At 35.3% G+C, this 21,253-nt stretch overlaps 1 protein-coding gene across 14 annotated transcripts in view; it reads left to right on the forward strand.

The window, feature by feature from the left end:
- Nucleotides 1-21,253, forward strand: part of CDH18 (cadherin 18) — a 494,422-nt gene that overhangs the window by 290,522 nt on the left and 182,647 nt on the right. The window contains exon 1 of one of the 14 annotated variants that reach the window (XM_071453858.1): nucleotides 20,963-20,981. The exons of the other annotated variants lie outside the window; for them this stretch is intronic. The gene's annotated coding sequence lies outside the window, so the exon portion shown is untranslated. Of the gene's footprint in view, nucleotides 1-20,962; nucleotides 20,982-21,253 lie in introns of those variants that run through there. 14 annotated transcript variants of the gene reach the window in all.

The following is a 21,253-nucleotide window of genomic DNA, read 5'->3' on the forward strand; positions in this document are numbered from 1 at the left end:
AGATCTTATGAGACTCTTCCTTGTTCTTCAGAAAGCAAGGTAATTTTTGTAAATCTTGGACTATTTCTTTCTCCTCATCATTTCAAAGTATTATAAAGCCCTCAGTTTCCTCTCCTTGCCATTATTAAAGAACTTATAGTTCTACTTGACCAGACTGAGTAGTATCATTGACTCCTTTTCAGGAAGTGAGAAATGGATGTTGGATTTGTACTTACACAGTTAAAGATATGTTAAAGATAGATTGGTGAAAGCTACTGTGAAGTCTTAATAGGTAAGTAAAAGGGGATAAGGAGAACTTCTGATTTAGCAAGTGAGTATGATCAGAGGATATGTGTGAGAATAAGTCGTGTTGGATATCACTTTCTAGGACACGACAATAATTATTATTCGGACAAATTAGTTTAAGAATAGTCCTGGATTTGCTGGGTTTTTTGTCCGGCATAACTAAATGGACATATTGGAACAAGGAAATAGGCAAATTCTATGTCAGCCAGAAGTTGTCACCACACAAAGAAAAAAAATAGCTTGCAGAGAGCGATTGTGATTTATGGCCAATTTTCCTATTAAGAAGAAAAAACAAAGAAGCAAACAATCAGAAAGGACTATGTAATAAGCCTGCTACTTAATTTTCATAGCAACCAATAAAAACAAGTGTTTACCTGCAGTATGTCTTACGTAATTGCAAATCATGAGTTTAACTTGTAAGGTCAAATTCAATATTTTCATTTAGTAAAAAAAATAAAGGTAAGACAAATCCTCATATCCTAGATACTTACTATGAACATGGTTTTCTATAAAATGCACACATATAAAAAATGTATTTTTCTGTGTTTCAAAACAGATTCATTTCCTGAGTGCTCTTTGTAATACTATCAGGATTGTAGAAAGAGAAAACTATTCCTACTTCTATGAGTTATTGTCCTTGATACTGAAAGTGAGAGAAGAGGATATTCTAGAGACAGGTCATGGTGCTAGTCCTGTATTACATGAAGTGTAATAGAAACAAACATAGAAAAATGAGGAGAATTAAGTACAAGGAGTGTTTCAGCTACATTTCTGAGATCCAATACTCTGCCTTTACTTGTAACACTTCAACCAAATTTTGAAAAGCCCCTGTCATCAATTTACTGTTCTTCTACTGAATAACAGGGTAGCCAAGCTAACACTAAGTCAAAAATGTAGTCTGCATGGTGTATCTTGTAGTGGCAATGGAAACTTTTAAGACAAGGATGGATATCGACAAGGGGATATTCTTCTTTGTGGATTTTTTTTAATATTATATATCACATCTTTTCAGGAACATGAGGGGCTAACTTGTAGTTATCACTTCTACAACATTCTCTCAGGCTTTCATAAAGACTTCTCACCCACAACGTCTGCAGAGAGTAGCCAACATATCATGTGCGCCAAAATATCCAGTGGTTTACTTGCTTCATTTTCTACCTTTGTTTTGTTTTGGTTTGTTGTTGTTGTTTTGTTGTTGTTTTTCTTTTGGTTTTTAAAGTATATATGTATTTCTAAAGCCTTATGCTATCTCTGAGTCTTCTCAAGTTTAAACTAGGTTATAGTTTGGGCTATGCATTTAGTACTGTAAGTAAACTCTTCATTGTGCAACTCAATTTTATCCATAGCTGAGTTGATTAATTACTATGACTGTTAGTATATCATAGGAAATGCATGGTTCTGTACAGGTATGTTTCCTTCCAAAGCAAAATGGGGGAGCAGAAACAGGCATAATGCCTTTATAAAATTATTATTTGCGAAATTGTGAATTATTTCACAGCAGTAAAATTGATCTTCCTCCTCAATAAATATAATAAATAATAAATAATAAATAATAAATAATAAAGAATAAAGAATAAATAATAAATAATAAATAATCTGTTCTGTTTTGGACAGTGGAAATAAATAATAAATAATAAATAATCTGTTCTGTTTTGGACAGTGGAAATTTTTCTGCGATTACCTGAGTATTTTCTACAAATGTCTTGTTCTGTTCTGCATCCTATGCATGAAATAACTCATAGTGACACTGACACACTTTATCTTCAGAACCATCACAGAATGTAGTAGTTCCATTCCTACAACATTGTGAAAGTTGATGCATTCATTTAAGCAAAGCTAAAGCTGTACTTTCTGCCAGATCATACATTTCACAATGTCAGCCAAGAAGATAATTTAGTAGGATGATTTTTGCATACTAAGAATCAGTCTGAGAACATTTTCACTCCTTTAAGTATTCAATTTATTCCTTGTCACTAATCATGAAGATAGAAATCAGATACCTTAAACTCTGGGCACTAATCCAGCCTGGGCCATTCGTTCTGGAGCATGGAGCACTGTGGGTTGTGGTAGGGTGCTCTGATCACCATCAAAATCCCAAGCTGTAGTAGAGGGGCCTAACGTCAGTGGAGTCACTTATGGAAAAAATAGGTGTTTTCCTGTAGCCTGACAGAAAACTACAGCTGCATTATTTTCATATGGAAGCCAATTTTCTCTCTTATCAGAACATCAATATAATTAGAACATTTCTTATAATGTTACATTCCTATTTTAGCACTCAATAGGAAAAATATTTGAACATAATTTCTTTTTCTAAGTTTATATATGTCCATAAAATATTTGCTTTGAATACAAACAACAAAGGAAGTAGATAGTATTTTTTTCTTTGATCATTCATCTCCTAATAATAGAGTTTTGTTTTGCAGGATTAGCTATTTCTACAATGGAGTACATTTTTCCCACCTTGTATTATTACATTGCCTTTTTCTCTGACTTCCAAAGGTCTAATAGAATACAACTATTTATTTTGAAAATTATTGCTCTTTCTTGTGCATTACTGAATAAATAAATATAACCTTGCTGCTAGTCTGTGACAAAAGAACTACTTGGTAATATAAGACTTCAATGAGGAAGGGCTTTCCAAGCACAAGAGATTTGAAATGTTATACAGAAGTAGATATTTTTTTTGTGGTTATTTAAAGTTTCTGATTTTACTTTTTATTATCAATTGTCAAATCTTTACTCTGAGTTTCCATGTCTGGTACTAGACATGGTTTCTAGTCTGGTATTAGAACCATTAGATTTTTAATTTTTTTTTCTGTTTTTGGTGATCAAAATGGGAAAATTTTTTTTTGAATGAAATAAAAACTGGAAAATGTAGCTTCTAGTAATTGAAACAATCAGATTATTGATTTTTGCTTAAAAATATATTTTCAAATATTTTGGGAAAAAAATTGAAAATAAGAAGGTAAAATTCTAATGTAGCAGCAATTTTCTATAGAATTCAAGCATTCCACAGCAAAAACATTCTCACCTGATGCAGTTGGTGGCTATGTGAGTGGAAAACAGAAAGACCTGGGACCCATTGTGACCAGGGACCCATTTTCTGTAGTAATTTTCTTTTGAAGATGGTGGATTTATCTTTATCCTTGGCAAAATACATAGTGTTCTGATCATGAATTTACTTTGGCTATGACCCTTCATGGTTATTTAGGCTGTTGCTCCTCAATATCTTAAATTATAAAATGGAACAACATTTATTTAATTACTAGTAAAAAAACCTTAGAAATTAGAAGCTTATTTAAAAACTATTAAGGTTGATGGTATCCCCATGCAAATGCTTAGTTAAAAAAAACCAAAACAACACCAAAAACATTAAGGTGAAAAAATTGGGAATTCAGGCCAAATGAAGAGGAAACTAAAATCCTTTAATTTTATAATTTCACAGGCATAGAAGTAAATTTTTTTTTTTCAGACTCCACTTAATACAATTCTTTTTTTAAATATTAGAGAATATTACAGGGATCAATGGATAATGGAATGATAAAACTGCTACTGATATAAACATGTGCATTCCTAATTTTGGGTTTTTTTCCACTCTTTCTAAAAGACCATATTCTTTAATTTTAGAATAGTGTTAGTGTGTTAGTGAGAAATAAGGCAATTGTAAGGATGAATAGAAGTTTGAAATGAAACAGCTTTTTGTCTTGGAAGCTAGGTACTTTTTGCTGTTTTATGTAGTAATGCTTTGAGCTTCTCTTCTGGATTTTGTGTCCCTATAAACCAGATTGAATCAGAAATATTTCAAGGCAGATAAGAGTAAAAGAGAATGTACAATACAATTAAAAAGTAATGAATCATTGCTATATAATGTCTGTTAATGTGTGTGTGCAAAAATTCTATGCATGCTGCAGACTTGTGTTTTAAGGTACCTTCTTTGCAATTCAAGGAATCCCAAGATTAAATATTGTAGACTTACATTTGAAGAACACAGGATCATTGAATTGAAATGTTGTCTTCAGCCAGGAGCTGAAATTCCATCTGCTCAGCTCAGTTCTATGCAAGTTCTCTGAGCTCATTAATGTAGGCTTCATTGAACATTTCCTCTTTTCTCTGAAATCACACACTGTGTGATAAAGCAGTTGCAGGACCTGTTACAGAAGAAAACATCTAAGCAGGTTGCCTTCTTAGTTAATATGAACAGAAATTTGGCTATAGTGGGGCTTGAGTTTTGCTCCTTCTTATCTGTCAGCCAAGAGTAATTTCCAAAATTCCTGGGACCAATGGATATTGAGCCAAGATTCCTGGCATCACAGGAACAGTTTCCTTTAACCTAGAACTCTGAAGAACCTTATAATACGTGGGGTTTTCTCAGATTTTACTCTTTTTCTTCCCTCCCATTCCTATACCCTCTCTACTCAGATTTTACTCTTTTTCTTCCCTCCCATTCCTATACCTCTATACTCTACCTGGAAGTGTGAGCATGACTGAAAGACAAAGTGGAGATTTTACCTGTGCAAAATCTCAAAAATATTTCCTTTTATACCCATGAAATGTTTAGGACTTCACTGGCTATTTGCACTTATACTATATTTTCTGAGTTTCACATTAAATTTCTTTCACAGTCACTAGCACAAAGTAAGGGGTCCTCCTCATCTGCATGGCTTCTTTTTTTTCTTCAAGGAATCAAGGATTTTATTAACCAAGTAACCTATTTTGCTCTGATGTGTCTTTTGTCGTCCATTTTTTAAAAAGCTGTGAGCTATTTCTACAGAATTTGTTTGAGGGAGGAAGACAACAAAACCTGCAAGAAACAGGGATGTTAAGTTAATGTTACAGAAGTCAATCATACCAATAAAACTGATTACAACATGACAAGCATTTACTCCTGGTTTTCTCCACCAGCTCATAAAATTCAAATTAATAGATTTTTTCTCTTTTTACAGCATGTTTATTATAATATTCATAGAAAAATTTCTCGAGTTCTTTGGAGTTACAGGCTATATAGAAAAAAGATGAAAGAAGATGCTTCCTAAATTATACCAATCACAATGATTAGGCATACAAATACCCTGTAAACTAATTGGCCCAAAACAACCTTTTTCCCCCTGTATTATAGGCATCAAAACCACAGCTGTCACCTCAGACTGTCTGTGATTGCTGTTCCCCTTCATTAAAGAAATGCTTTTCTCTTTTGGCAGCCCCATCACTGGAATTCTATTTACCCTATATTGACTTAATTGATTGTTCAGAGTTTGCAGTTCCATAATTCCATCCAAGAAACTATGGAAGTTATGGAGATATTCAAGAACTGTCTGAACACAATCCTGTGCCATGTGCTCTAGGATGACCCTGCTTGAGCAGTGGGGTTGGACCAGATGACCACTGTGGTACCTTCCAACCCAACCCACTCTGTGATTCTCTGACATTGAGGCATTAAGAGGCTTATTGATGTTGTGTAGAAATGTGATTTTCACAGACCCTTATTTATTACCATTTTCCATTCTTCTCTCTGCTACTTTTTACATGTCTAACACACGTAAAAAGACAAACTGGAATGCATATTTGTAAACAGGGAAAGCTGAAGGATTAGTTGCTGCCTGTGTGATTATCTCATTGTATTTTAGATTTGATACTTAAAGAAGCAAAAATCAAAAAACCCAAAACCTTCACCCCACAAAATCATCAAAGATGTTTTTATAGAATGTGATTTATATTGATCCTTTTTTCATAAGGACAATGTCAGATACTTACTGATCCTATGCTTGAATTTGTTGATTCCATTTGCGTTTCACACATGAAGAGTTCGCTTCAATGGCCTGAGGAGAAGAAAGACCTTTTTCTACTGGACCTTGATGTATACATGTATAAAAGGGGTTCTAATTTTTTAATTCCCTTAAAATATTGTCACAGGAGGAAAAAAAAGAAAAAAAAGGTAAAGTTGCAGTAATAATAAACTATTTCAAAGGCCATTCTGTTTTTAAGCCAGTGTGAAAACAGCTGGCTTTGTTTTCAGAGAGAAAAGAACATTGGAAAAGTCTTCTCTGCACTAAAGAGGTCTGTGCTTCAGTCTGCTCACACTCTGCGGCCTTTGTAGTAGTGACTCCCACACCCTCATAGAAAGGGTCACTGCTGAAGCAGGCTAAGGATCTGTGTTGCTCATTCAGCTTCCTGAAATGACTAACAATGGACAGGTTTTAAATGACCTGAGGTGGATCTCAGTGGAAGGAACCCCTTTTGATCCATGATTCTGGTTTTAAGACCCAACTCCCTGAGGAAGCAGGATGAACCCCGTCCTGAACTTTCTGTTGCCAAAAGTGCAGCAGGGTTCACTATGGATGAAATGCACTGCTTCAGTCCCAACTTTATCAGAATTAAGTGTAAAAAGTGTATCTTTAATTCAATTACATATTCCCGTAACTGAGCCCTCCAATTCAAATGCAGAGTGCCCCTATATTTTTTGCTCTATTTGAATGGAAGAAATGGGAGAGAGACCACTGAGAATAGTACTCTAAGGTACAGAAAAGCTATTTATATTCAGGAATATAAATACAGTCTGAAGGCAAAACCTGAATAAAATTGATGTAGAATATATAATGGATACCCATAGATGAATAGAAACTTGTGCATGTTCAGATATAAATAAGTGGCTTATTAAAAAATGTACACTATTTCCTTCTCTTGTGACCTTTTCCCATTTCCTTGTTTTCCACTAATATGTGTGTGGACAACAAAGAGACAGGTGCTGTTGTACATAGAGAGATTCCAATTTTAGCTTGATTCAGTATTCTCTGTTCTGTACAGCCAAATCTGAAGGACTCTTTCAGCCTATTTAAGTTATTAACATTAATCCAAACAAATAGTTATTTATATCTATGTTTTGTAACTTTGGTGGATTAGTATTACACACACAAGATACTTTGCTTTGTCCAAATAAGCAAAATACCACTCTGTTTTCTCTCAGCAAGTAGCATCACTTCTGAGAATATTTCTCTAATAACCTCATTTCACAGCAGCTGTCACCCAAATTAAAGTCATATATGATGAATGCACATAAGAAAAGCTGCAGAGAGGGGATGGATTCTCTGATGGAGGATATTTTTGTCTTGAACTCGTTTTGTGAGCTAGATTTAATACATGAACAGAATCTTGTGTGCTGTTGTATTTTCAGGTGTTGTCCTGCAACATGACTATTTACTTTGCTGTTATGCAGACTTAGATGTTAAAGAGATATTATGATGACAAAACAAATATTTATTTCTGTTACGGGATACAGTCTAGGGAAAATCTAAAGTTAAAGCAAAGAAAAATATCATTTATCTCTTGAAGGAATTTTTTTGTTTTACATATACCTTGTTTCAGGAATTATGGCAGCAGCAGATTGTGAAATTTGTCCTTAAAGAAGGACAAATGAACACTGTTGTTTCTAAAATTTGCCTTAATGGTGAGCCTTAAGAACAAGAGAAAATTTTCTTACTCGTATGGATGTGATTATGCCCAAGTCACCGTGGATCTTTTCTAAGTAGGGAAAACATGGTTAGCATTACCCTTTACTTATTGTGGAGTGTTCAAGTGAGTATATCAAAGACCTAAAAATAACACTGTTTTTTTTTTAAATTTTATTTTGATGCCTTTGTTAATATTTTATAAACGTTTTCAAAATAAAGCAAACCACAAGAAGTGTGTGCTAGCTTAGCTGAATGAGAATTTGTATTCCTGTATAGGTACAATAAATTATTAATTTTTATTTCTGTAATTTAGAGTGAGTCCAAAGAAGCAAACACACAGAAGGCTAAACCTACATAATTTGACCTCTCTGCATGGTTGCTACACTTTGCATCTCACATTTGATGAGCTTTCTTATTATTTGAAAAAGTCAATGTATTTCATCAAGTAATGTATATGCGAGATAATTTTATTTTCTTCTGTGAGCTTATTATTGTGCACTGCTTTCTACTGAACATTTAAAGCCATGCAAGTTATGTTCATTATAAATAAGACTATCAAAAGACTAGTGGACTCAAAAGTGACTGTGAGGTGATTTGCTTATGGCTATGTCTTTGGCAGATACAGTAAAAAAGTGCACTGAAGAGCATGCAAAATAATTTTTTCTTTCATCCTTGGTTACAGTTCTAGCTTTATTTGAGCTAACTTGTAATGATCCTTCTCTCCCTAGTTAACATTTTTGAGCTGAATCAATCCAGCTTCCTCAAATGTGATCTTCATGCTTCTTATCCACTAACCATGCCTCTGAAGATGCTGCAGAACCCCAGGGAGGATCTTAGTGGGGTTCACCAATTCTGGATTTAGAGTTCAGAGTAGACTTGTCTGTTCTAAACATGTATTTTGGGTGCAGTTAAAACTGTGGCCATGGTCACTATCTCTTTAGCCCAGCTGCAAAGTCCAGTCCACAGACCAAATATTTATATGGCAGCAAGCTGCAGATCCATATGCAGGGGGTCTTGGTCATCCAAGAAAGAATGAAAGCAAACAGCAAAGACTGAGACTATGTGTTCCAGGCTGCACAGGTGAATGAACAGCAAATTAAATATGGGGCAACCCTGAGAATAAAAGAGGAACTAATATGTTTATACATTTTTTATAAACATTTTTTCACTTTTGTCACTCTGTTCCTCTTATTTTTTATTTTAAAATATCATTTCTGGAAGAATCAGTTGGCCTATAGGCTAGTCAGCTCCTGAAAGCATGAGAGAAAAACATTCCATCAATGCTTCCTTCCCCTGTTATGTGTGCTTTCTTAAGCTCCAGTTTCTGGCAACAAAAAATTTATTTTAGAATTCTAGCTTAAATTTAAAAATAACAGCAAGAGGATATTTCCTTTAGCATGCAAGAAAGATCTAAAGCATTATTTCATTGTACTTTCCAGACTCGGAAACCAAATTAAAAGTAGTCGTCTTTTTTTTTTTTTTTTTGCTCCCAAAGCTGACCTCTGATAATTTAGTGCTCTGGGTTAGCTTAGCTTCTGTAAGAGTTACAAAAACATTCAGGCATCCAAAGTAACCATCTTGATAATCCATATTTCTATTCAAAAGGCATCAGTATTTTTAAATTACTGTGCAAAAGGGAATGAAAGAGAAGCTGGAAAAAAGTATCTATGTGCACTTCTCATGGGAGAATATCTGCACATGCAGTGTATGAGACAGTATAAAGATACAGAGGGGCATTTATTTATTGCCATTTACATTGCCTTTTATTTATTCCCGTGTGTTATACAAATCCAAATTTTTCATCCCAATTATATTTATACTGAAAAATATTTTATTTGAAAAAAAAGAAAACCACCAAAACTAAACCTCCATCATCCTTTTTATTTCTCTAGCTGCCCATCTGCCTGCCACTTGAGGGGGTTGAGTGAATAAAATAAAATAAAGGGGTATAACAAATTTTAAAAAGACAGATGGTTTAGGTAAGTGATGTACCTGGTAGGATTTAACAAACCAGTTTAGATTAAATGAATGGCTCTGTATCTTTTAGTCATACATAGAAGCAGATACAAATGTCACTTGTGTTTAACCATATGACACCTCTGAGTAAAATTTTACCTGTCATATTCTATGTGAAATAGGTTTAAAAGTTTTGATGTTTTTAACCACTGAGAGACAAGAAAAAGATCTATGTGATTTCATGGTATTTCAGCTGTGGATCAAAAAGAAAGAAAAAACTCAGCACCTGAGGTTTCTATTCCCATAGAGTTGTAGAATTAAAATGAATTGTTTCAATTGCAGAAGTGTTTGGAAGCTAGAACAGTCTTTGAGGTTCAGGCAAGTTAATTAGTGCAGAAATAGTTCCTTTCATAATGAATGAGCACTGTGACATTTTATGTTAGCAGTAGCAGTAATATCTGTGCTAAGGAGTGGCTTGATTGCACAGAGCTTCATCTTGGTGCAGTCACAAGCCAGTAAAGAGCTGTGCCATGGCATCGGTAATGGTCATGGGACAGACCAGCCTTGGTTACGTAGTGGAAGGCATCTGTGACAAACCACATGCCCAAAAGGAGAGAGTAGATAAATTCTCTGACCAGCTTAAGGAACTCCCGTGACTAGGAAAATAATGGAAAATCTTACCAAATTTGGTATCTGCTAGAAGGGAAACATAGCATGACAGAGTGCAAGCCATTTAAAGATAGGAAGGGTCCTTAATTGCAGTGACCACAAGATTTCAAAGTTTAAAATTCTAAAAAAACCAAAATTACCAAGGCAAATAGAATTACATGGACTTGGGGAGAAACACCTTTGGCTTGTTCAGGAATCTTCTTGGCAGGATCCTGTAAGAGTCTGAACTGGAGAACAGAAGCACCATGGGGAGCTGATTGACCTTTTAAAGACAATGTCATCAGTTAGAGTGGTCTATGCCAGCATGCAGAAAGAAGCCACACAGGTATTGCAGAAGACCTATAGGGGTGAACAGCAGAATCTTGACTGAAGATGAGCAAAACTAGAATGTACACAGAAGGTAGAATCTGGGATGGGCTCCTGGTTATTTCCAACAGATGTGTCGCCCAAGCGTATAGAGGTGAGTTTAGGAAAGCAGCAGCTAAGTTGGATCAAGAACTATAAAAGAAACAAGACTGACTTTTGTGACTACATTGGCAGCAAAAGGCAGCCTAGAAAAATTGGGCCCATTGCGCAGTGGGGCAGAGGATTTAATGACAAAGGACATGAAAAAGGTCAAGCTGGCAAAAAGTTCATGAATTTCAACAAAGGTGAATGCTGAGTCTTGGATCTGGGTTAGAATAATCTGCCATGCAGCAGTATGGGCTTAGTGCCAGCAGGGCAGAAAACATCTTTGCAGAGAAGGTCATGGGCAGGTCTTGGTAAAGAAAGCCAAGAAAAGAAGACAATTGCATTCTGCAGAATATTAGTAAGAAAGAAGCCAGTAGGCTGAGGGGAGTAAACCTCTACCTCCATTAAGCACTTGTGGGACTGCATCTGGAGTACTGTGTGTGGTTTGAGCACCCCATTTACATAAAATACATTGATGTCTTGGAGCAAACTGAAGAAGCTACTGAGATGGTGGGGGTGACTGGAGTACAGAATGAATGAGAAGAGGTTAAGAGAGCTGGGTTTGTACAGTCCTAAGAAGATAAGCTGCAGGGAGGGTCTTATTGCTCTCTTCAGATACTAAATTACAGAGAAGTGTACAAAGATGGAGATAGATTCTTAATGGTGCATGACAAAATAGCAAAATACAATGGGTACAGCTGGTGCATGAGAAATTTTGGTCAGAAAAAACATAAATATAATGAGAACAGTCAAATAGTGGAATGGGATTCCTAGTGTGGTATAATCTCCACATTAAAGATATGCTAAACTTGACTGGACAAGTACCTGAATAACCTGATCTCCTTGTCCTTACTTTGAAAAGAGGTCCCATGAGACTACATAACTCTACTGCTCTTTGGACACTGCTTAAAATAAGATTGACTGTAAAAAAAACACAACCCAAAGCAAAGTGTCATGAATATAAAATAAATATTTAAACTACCTAACTTTTAATCTTAAAGTTTGCTTTATTGTTTGAATGTGAAACTGTACTGTATTTCTGAGAAACCAGATAGAAACTGAAGTGCAGCACTGCCACTTTGTTTTTAACAGAAGAGGTATGGAAAAGCTCTTGTTAGGAGCTCCTGACTTTTACCTTCACTTTTTCAGAAAAATGCTGTATGCAGAACTATCAAGATAAACACTGAAGATGCTTCTGACTTTATCTGAATTGCACTCTACTGTCAAAAAAATTCAATATTTGCTAATTATTTATGATGGGTCCACAAATTAATGGAATGAAAACTAATCATACAGTGCTCGGGTTTTGACCATATTTCGATTTTTCACAGTTGCTAAAAGATCAATACAGCATTTTGTATGACAAATATTTTTGTTACATCAGAACATCATTAAGTGAAAACCATTTCCTCCATTCTTATTAAAAAAAATTATGACTTTATTGGAAGTAGACCCAGGACTTTAATATCATTTTGTCATTTCACTGCACAATTTAAACAGAAAGAAATAACAAAAATATTTCTGGTTAACTTGAAAATGAATTTCCAGTAAGCATTCTTAGTCACTAATTTTTCTAGCAGTAAATTTTCTTTCTAGTAAAATATCTGAATATCTGAGGATATAAATAAATAAACTCCCAGTAGTAATTAAGGCTGACATGGATTTTAACAGAGGCATTAAGGTTTTTTTGTTGGTTTGGTTTGTTGTGGTTTTTTTTTAATCCAGTGAACTGAGTAATATACTCTTATCTGGACAAAATATTCCAGTGCTGCTAATTTGCCAGGAATTCTGGGCTCTAAGGAAATACATAAATAATAGCCAGAGGTTTATTTCTCTATGAAGAACAAAACAGTTTTTGTTTCTCTTTAACTCTAATGATTGTACTGTACTTAGTGTCCAGCCTTTAACAATTTTGTAGATAAAACTTAATTTCTTTCAATGTGCGTGAAGTACACGTATGTATTTATATTATGTCAGTAAAGGAGTATAAGCATTATTTATGCCAATTAAAAGAAAGAAGTATTTATAGAAATTTATTGATAATTCTTGATACTGAAGTAGAGGAGATACAAATTTTTATGTGTTGTTAACTGCAACTTCAACAGCATCTTGATAAACCTTAGAGGCTTGACTGTCAAAATTATAGCCGGGGACACATTAATGGCTGTGGTGTTGTTGTTTTCTACCTTGAGATGGACTGAGGGAGGTGACCTTACTGTGAGATTTATTGTAAGACTTTGTGCAGGACAGAGGATCAGACTGTAGCTATAATTTTACTTCCCATTAGCTGTCAGTTAAAAAATCTGCTGGGAAGATGTCCTATTTACAGATTTCTTTATAGTACAGCCTAAAATTACATATTTGAGCATATCCAGCTGACAGTTACATGAAAGTAATGATAGAGTTGGGAGGAAATAAATACTGTGAAGCCAATGAAATTTAGTTCCATAAGTGAATGGAAATTTTCTAAGAACATGCCCTCCGTGGAATGAATATAATTTAAAGATAGATGAAACAAGAAATAGTCTTAAAATTATACATATTGAAGGGCTATTCTAACATCAAGAAGCATGTGATAATTATTTTTTTACAGTTTTATTATGTATTCTGCAATTTTCAGTTTGCACTATTTTGCTCAAAAAATTGCGGGCTAATGACTTTCAGACATGATAGTCAGGGTGTAGTGTACCTGAGAATCCTCTAATAACTTCTTACAAAATGGTAAACTTGATTGATTGACTCAACTACTTTGCAGTAATCATTGAGGGTGGAGTGAGGAGTTAGTTGATGGTTGGGAAGATTTTGAAATTGGCAGGCGATTTTCTCATTGAGCTCAAGTCAGCTTCATGCTGTGTGAACCAGCAGCCTCTCTGGCTTTTGCAAAAGAATGTCAAAATCTTTTCCTGAACAATTTCAGTCACAGATGCAAAAACTTGGCTGTACAATTCAAGGGCATTTATCTTTGAGTTATACTGAGAGATGGGAATGTCCGGCTCTGACAAGGATGTAAGCTGAGGGCAAGGAATGGTTTTCTGGATCAGAGAGAATTAAATTTTTGGTAGAAACAGGGAATGCCTTTAGAATCTGCCCTATGAGGGATATTAAGATTGAAATTTTTTTACTGTGTTGAGCTATAAGGCTCTGGGACCTGACATTAGAATATATGATGATTTTCAGTGATGGAGAATCACTTTATGGAGAGACCCAAACAGCAAGAGAAGCTGGAGCAAGCTTTGTGTGTTTTATTTTTTTCAGGCTTGGGGGTAAATTGTTGATGGAGTTAAAATACTCAAGAGAGGAATGGCAGTCCCTGCCTGTTAACTTAAAAATCAACTAAACAATTGTGAATTGGTACATAATACAGAGGTAAATGAATACATTTTGCAGGGTAGTGTTTTGTTGGGGTTTTTTTTGGTTTGTTTTGTTTTGGTTTTGGTTATTTGGGGTACCTATGCAGATATCTCTCTTCTAAGCACCACAGAAGTTGTATTGAAAAAAGGAACTATTTTCTTTTTTCTCTTTTTTTTTTCCCCAGCATATTTTGTTACTGGCTATTCAAGTCTTTCGTCAACATTTTGTCCCTTCTTTTTGATCATAAATTATGGACATAATGTCTAAAGTTCCTTATTTGTGAAACTGTTTGAGCAAAAGCATTTGCTTTTTTTGAGGGCTGTCTCTGTGTTAGAATATACACTAGGAGGGAGGGTAGGTTAACTTCCAAGGTGTGCATTCAAACCAATATCTTGTTTGCATCCCAACTGCAACTCTGTGTTCAGCTGAAAAGAAAACTCATTACCAGGTTCCTCCATCTGACTTGCACACTGTTTAAATAGGAACAGGTTGTGTCATAACTGTAGCAAAGAAAAGGGAAGCAATACAGTGAATATACAAGGAAACTCATCTGTTGTTTGAAATGGCAGTTTCCTAACACAAAAACAATAGCTATTTCCACATCCTCAAGATTAGGATGGTGAGTGCCATTGAAGAGCACCATGTCAAGTCACTGAATTATCTTCCTTGCAGATCTTTATTTTTCATGTGATTTTAGGACTGCATGGAAAACACTGGAAAATTAATGAAGATTACTGTTTGGTGGAAAAATGTGCAACAATATAAAATAATAAGGAAAAATAAGAAAGCAGGACTAAAAGAACTTAACCTCTTTAATGAATAATTGTGTTTAGTTAACTATCCCAGTTAGCCACCCTTGTGAGTTAATTATCCTTGCAGATGGTCTTTTCTAGCAACAGGAAAGCATTTTTTAGCTCTACCTTATATAATGTTATTTAGTTATTATCTAAGCGATCTTTATTAAAATAATCTTGAATTATTTTAGAGCCTGTCCCCTAATTATTCAAGCCTGAATTGATATGAGTAGTCCTTTCTTTCTGCATCACAGCACTTGTAAAAGTAGGATTTAAGAACTTTGAGATTGTAAGTATATGGTTTGTGGATTTACACAAAGATCTTTGAAAACTTTACACCACTGAAGAACATTTTTAAAAGATTTTTTCTTTAAAAAAATTATAATATTTAAAATATTATAATATTTTAAATTATTATAATATTTAATATAAAATTATAATATTTAATTTTTGTCTATCAGATTGACATTTTTTGTAGAAATGCTTCCGTCAACAGAACAATTGTGCATTTGAGATTGAAATTAGTTTAGAAAGCCAGCTTTGACTATGTTCATTAATAAGTTTTTGCTTACCTTTTTCTGAATTCTTTGATGTAAATCCTGTTTTAGGGAAAGTAGAGATTAGTGTAAAAGAATAATATTTGCAGCCGATTTGAAACTTTACTGCCATTTATAATTCCATTATTTGCTCTAAAGCATCTAGATGTCAAACCTCAATGTAAAATCTATTACAGTAATACTTCTATAAAGGTAGAGGCTGAAGTGTTTACCAGAAAATCTTACTGTGTCCCAGAGATTCCTCAAGGTCAAGAGCAGTCACCAGGAGGTGCTTCTGTTTCCATTGGGCCTGTAGTATCAACCTTCCTTACCCATCCTCCTCACTGCAGCCCCAGAGAAGGAGGAAGAAATCTGTGTCTGGAGTTCTTGCTAGGCTGTTCCAGGACCCAGTTCATAGACTTTAGACACATTAAAGCTACTGTTACTCAGTTGCCACTCATCAAACCCAACTAAAGCAAACTTAAGGTTAAATTCAAGTGCTTGCATCTGTCTATAGCATTCAAAACAGTCTAGACCACATAGTTTATTAGGCTAAGGTGAGAGGCATTGCAGTTATCCTGGCTGCACAAGCCTTGCATCAAATTGTTTGTTCCTCACTCCTTGAGCTGAATTATATATATGATGTCAAAATGGCAGGCAATCTTACACTATTTCTGTTTGTATTAAACATCAAATTACACTTGCTCAAAAGGTTTTGTAAGGTAATTTACAAAGCACACTCGGTGGCCTCTTACATTTCTTTGCATATAAGTTAACACTTTATAATCTGTACTTTAAAACTGTGTGTTGCAAAGATCTCTGTAGAATAACTGAATGATATTTAATTGGGATCAGATGTATTATGTGCTAAGATCATCTCTATCTACATATAATGTGAAAGTAAACTAACAGCACAAGAGCACAAGAAACAGCAACAAGTGTTCATGATATATGAAAATGTGCAAAAAAGTTGATGAAGAAATTACCAGTTTTGCTTATTTATTGGCAATACTGCTGAAAATGCCTGCCTGAACCATGCTAGGTGTCTAATTCTGAAGAACTTACACAGAGAAACTGAAGCATTTTGATTGAATTACTGTCTAACTGTACTCTTAATATCAGAACTGTTCACCAATCCCTTTCTTGGTACAATATTTTCTTGAAGGTTTAAAATCTATGATATAGAGAAATCATTCAGTTCAGCCATATAGTCTATTTTTCACTAAGGCTTTGCATCATCAGAGCTATATAGAAGATTTTACCTGTGGATAAGTCCCTGGCATTCCCTGCAAGGCTGCACATTTAGTTTACAATTTCTGTATCAGGAGAATGCATATGTTTGGTCTGTAGACAGAGCAGCACTGGCTCTTGAAGGGTAAAGCTAAGTCATGTCATTACATGAATCATTATATTCATTAGCATTCATTGCCAGAGGGATTTTGGTCACTTGAAAACTTTCAATATGTGACAAAAAAACCCTCATAGAACAGCAGAAACCAAGATTACTTTCCTGTGTTTGAATTCAAGCATAACAGTTGACTGTACAAGAGACGATCTAGCATATTTATAGCATATACCATACTTCTATACACCAACCTAAGGGAATTGGGCATTAAATATTTTTCTTCTGTGAATGATCTGTCATTTGTGTGAACATATTCCTCCCCAGTTGCAGGACTTGGTGTTTTTTCTTGCTGAAATTCCTGGCATTGCTCTCTATCAATTTCTCCTGCCTGTTGACATCCTACTGAGTGGCAGTACAACCATCTGGTTCATCTCGGCTCCCCACACCCACCACTGGTTTTATATCATCTGCAATCTCCAGAAGAGTGGACTATGTCCCATTTTTCAGGTCATTTATGAAGATCTAAATAGTGCTGTGGCACCTGGGGTACAGCACTGGCTTCCAGCTGGACTTTGTGCTGCTCACCACAACCCTCTCTGCCTGGCCCATCAGCCAGGTTTCAATCCACCTCACTGCACTTACATAACCCATACTTCATCTGCTTGTCTGTGAAGATGTTACAGCAGTGTCAAAAGCCTCCCTGATGAGGATGAAGTAATCAACACCCACTGCTCCCCCCTCAGCCACCAAGCTGGTCTCCTCATTTATTGAAGGGAATCAGGATGGTTAACCACAATTTCCACTTCATAAATCCAGCTGACTGCTCCAGATAATTTTTTGTCTTTCATGTTTCTGGAAATATTTTCCAGTATTAGATGCTCCGTCCCAGTGGTGGAAGTGAGGTTGATCAGCCTGTGGATTCCTGGATCTCTCCCCTCGTCCCTCTTGAATTTTGGAGTGATATTTGCTTACTTTCAGTCTTCAAGAACCTCTTCGGGTTGCTACACAATAACATCAGTCAGTTCCCACCATAGTTGGGGGTGCTTTCTATCAGACTTCATGGGTTTATGTATGTTCAGATTATTTAAAATTTCCCTAATATGGTTCTCTTCCACCAATGTCTTCCTTACTCCAGACTTTACCATTGGAAAAAGAGGCCTATGATTCCTGAAGACTAGTTTTCCAAAAAAGACAGAGCTGCAGAAGTCATATTTGCCTCAAGGAAAAATACTTAATCAGAAATTTGTTTGGTTTGAGTCATTTCGTAGAAAGTTTTTGTAGACCATTGCCTGAATTTCTATTAGAGTGTTGTAAATCACAGGTTTTCCAGGCCATGTGGGTGTTATATCCATGGAGTTAGAAGTCTGCCTATGCCATGTGTTCATGTCTCAGTGTCATAGCATAAGGCACCAAAGTACCATTGGGTTTAAATATTTCTGTGCATGGAATGCAAAAACAGCCTGGAGGTTTCAGAGGTTACTTTACATCAATGTACTTTGGTTTTTTCCCTTGCTCTGAGAATTTAAAAATACTGATGTCAGATGGTAGCTAATTTTATTTGTTCTGTTCTCACAGTGACTAAACTACACTGAAAAGAGAGTTAAGTGATTTACTTAGCTTGTAAGTGACTTGCTTATTTCCTGTACTTGAAATTTAATGGTTTTATGTGTTGAAAGCGTATAGTTAATGTTGATTATATGTAACCCTTAGATAATGGCTTTCTAAAACCTGCTGCACATTTGCATGGTAAATATATTCCCTGAAATGATTTATAGTTATTCTTTTATACTTCAAATCTTTTTTCCTTTCTCCCAGCCAGTGGAGGGAGAAAAGTTGTCACACTAAAAGCCTGACTTTGTTCCGCACTTGCACATGCAATCCATTTGCTCAGTGGGATTCCAGCTAAGTATAGAAACAAGAACATCACACTGGGGGATGTAAGCACCTAACAGAGACCTGAAAGCTTCCAACCTTAAGCTCTGCTAAAGGAAAATGATCTTAGTGATCTTACTCTGCTGTATCTCAGGCAAGAATTAGAGAAAAATGAAAAACCTTGTCTTGCTCACTTCAAACTTACTTGATAATATATGTCATATTATTTTAAATTGTTATCTGTATCTTGTATTTTCTTCAAGACACAGAATGTAGTGTTGAACTTTACTTCTTTTCTTAATCTGCCAGGAGCTTTTTTTTTTTGGCACAACTGGAATATGAGTTAAATATAACTCCTTGCTCTGCTCAGGGGTGTGTAGCAGACCACAAAATTTAGTGCTGTGTGTTTTGCTCTGTACAATGAGCTTTAGCCTGTTTCTCCAGTAAGCCCGCTGCAATTACTGAAGCCACTCAAGGAATGAAGCCTCTCACAGTTCAAGTCAAGGCTTTGATTGCACCCTATTTTATCCAGCACTTGGTCAAAAGCTGTACTGAATTGTTTCAGACACTTGTTTTTTTATTTAATCATAAGTGAAAGGAATAAGCACATACAGTGTTTGTTTCTCCCTAGTAACAATAACTTCTGTATTTCTTAAGTCATGTCATGGGAGACATGACTTAAGAAATAATCTAAATAACCTTTTCAGAAACAACATTTCAGCAGTTAAATTTGGTTCCCAGAAGTTGTTTCCTAAAAGTTACTTTTGTCAGTCACTAGCAGGACTGATGAATATATAACCAGTCTTTCCTCAGCAAGCACTGAAAATATATGTTAGTTAAACTGTTTTCCTTTCTCCTGTGCCCAAATTTTATAAACATTTTAGACTTCCAGAGGATCATTTTGGATCATTCTGTCAGCAGAGATTATAATTAGGGGTATTGTAACTGGATTTGTGATGCTACACTGTAATTTTCAACAGAACAATTGAGAAAATATTAATAATGATACAAAGCAGATGGACAGTTCACACTAACTTTATTCTTCATTAAGAATTACACAAATTGCAAGATTATGAAAGACATCTGTAGGAGTACAGAGCATTTAGCATCTTTTAAGAGATGCGACACATGGATGTTTTCAAATAAAGTAATTGGTATCTGAAATAATTTAATAAGATTTTTATTTCTGCCCAAGAATAAAATATACACTGGTAAAGCTAAGCCATTTCTGGAAGGCAAGTGTCTAGTCTTGATTAGTAAGTATATCAGTAACATCAGTAAACTCTTACACAACAAAGAAAGGAGGCAGGATGAGGAAGGCAAGCTGGAGACCAGAGAGAAATAAGCAAAGTTAGTGGATTGTTCTAAAAACTAGACAGATGATGCTTGATGCTGCAATAGTGTTTCGTAGAAATTGTGGAGCCCATTCTCATTTTAGAACAAACAGATAAATCACTGACCTGAACCCAAAAAACCTTCAAGAATTACCCTACTGTTTGTAAACAAAGTTATAAACTCATACCTCTTGCTGTCACTGTGAGAAGGTGAATGTTTCTCTATATGATTGAAATAAGCATAGCTACATTAACTGATGGAATGGGCATGCTTTTTTTTACTAGTCCCATCCAACCTGACCTTGAATGTTTCCAGAGGTAGGGCGTCCACAACCTCTCTGAACAACCTGTTCCAGTGTTTCACCACATCAATGTAAAAAGCTTCTTCCTTGCATCCAGTCTAAATTTACCTTCTTTTAGTTTAAAATCACCATCCCGTTTTTGATATCAACAGGCCCTAGTAAAAGATTTGTCACCACCTTTCTTATAATCACCCAATGTTATCTACAGTAGAAGACAGGAGTCTTGCAGCATATCTCACTTGTGCTTTTCCCTGTGATCTAATGGCAAAACTGGTCAGTAACCCCATGGCCTTACTTTGCCTCTTCTGTTTTTCTGTTGGTGATTTGCAACTTCCTTCGCCTTTTTCTCTTTAGGAGTTCTGATAAAAAAGATACGAAAGTATTTCACCCTTTCTATTCCTTGACTTTTTTCCCAGGCCTCTTCTAAAATATTGTAGCAATAATATTTTATTTTCCCTGGATTAGCCTTGGGAATCAGAGCATGGAACAACTCAAATAATATCCTGGTTTGTGCCCCTCCATTTTGTCCCGACTCCAACTCTGTTTTCACTTTGCAGGAGCACACACAGAAATGCCAAGTAAAACACCTGTACTGGCAGGTGTCATTCTGGAGATGAGAATTATGACATTAAATTGAAATAGGTGAGGAAGGCAAATTAATTAAGCACTTGATTAAGTACTCTATCTTCAGAAAAGAGGCTTTTTTTTTTTTTTTTACAGGATCTCTCATCTCTAAATTCAGGTTTCCTGCAGTGCAAGAATACAAATGTGAATAACAGAAAGTTGAAAAAAGTATTACTGTCAATAAAAAATAAATTAAAAATTATTTTCTTGATAAAAATTTAATTGTAGCTTTGCAAGGATATGATGTTGATAGCAGCTCATCTGTGTTTCTATCCTGTGTAAAGTTACTC

This window comes from Agelaius tricolor, unplaced genomic scaffold, assembly GCF_023055355.1.
Source record: "Agelaius tricolor isolate 1412-34295 unplaced genomic scaffold, bAgeTri1.0.p SCAF_2, whole genome shotgun sequence".
Taxonomy (NCBI): domain Eukaryota; kingdom Metazoa; phylum Chordata; class Aves; order Passeriformes; family Icteridae; genus Agelaius; species Agelaius tricolor.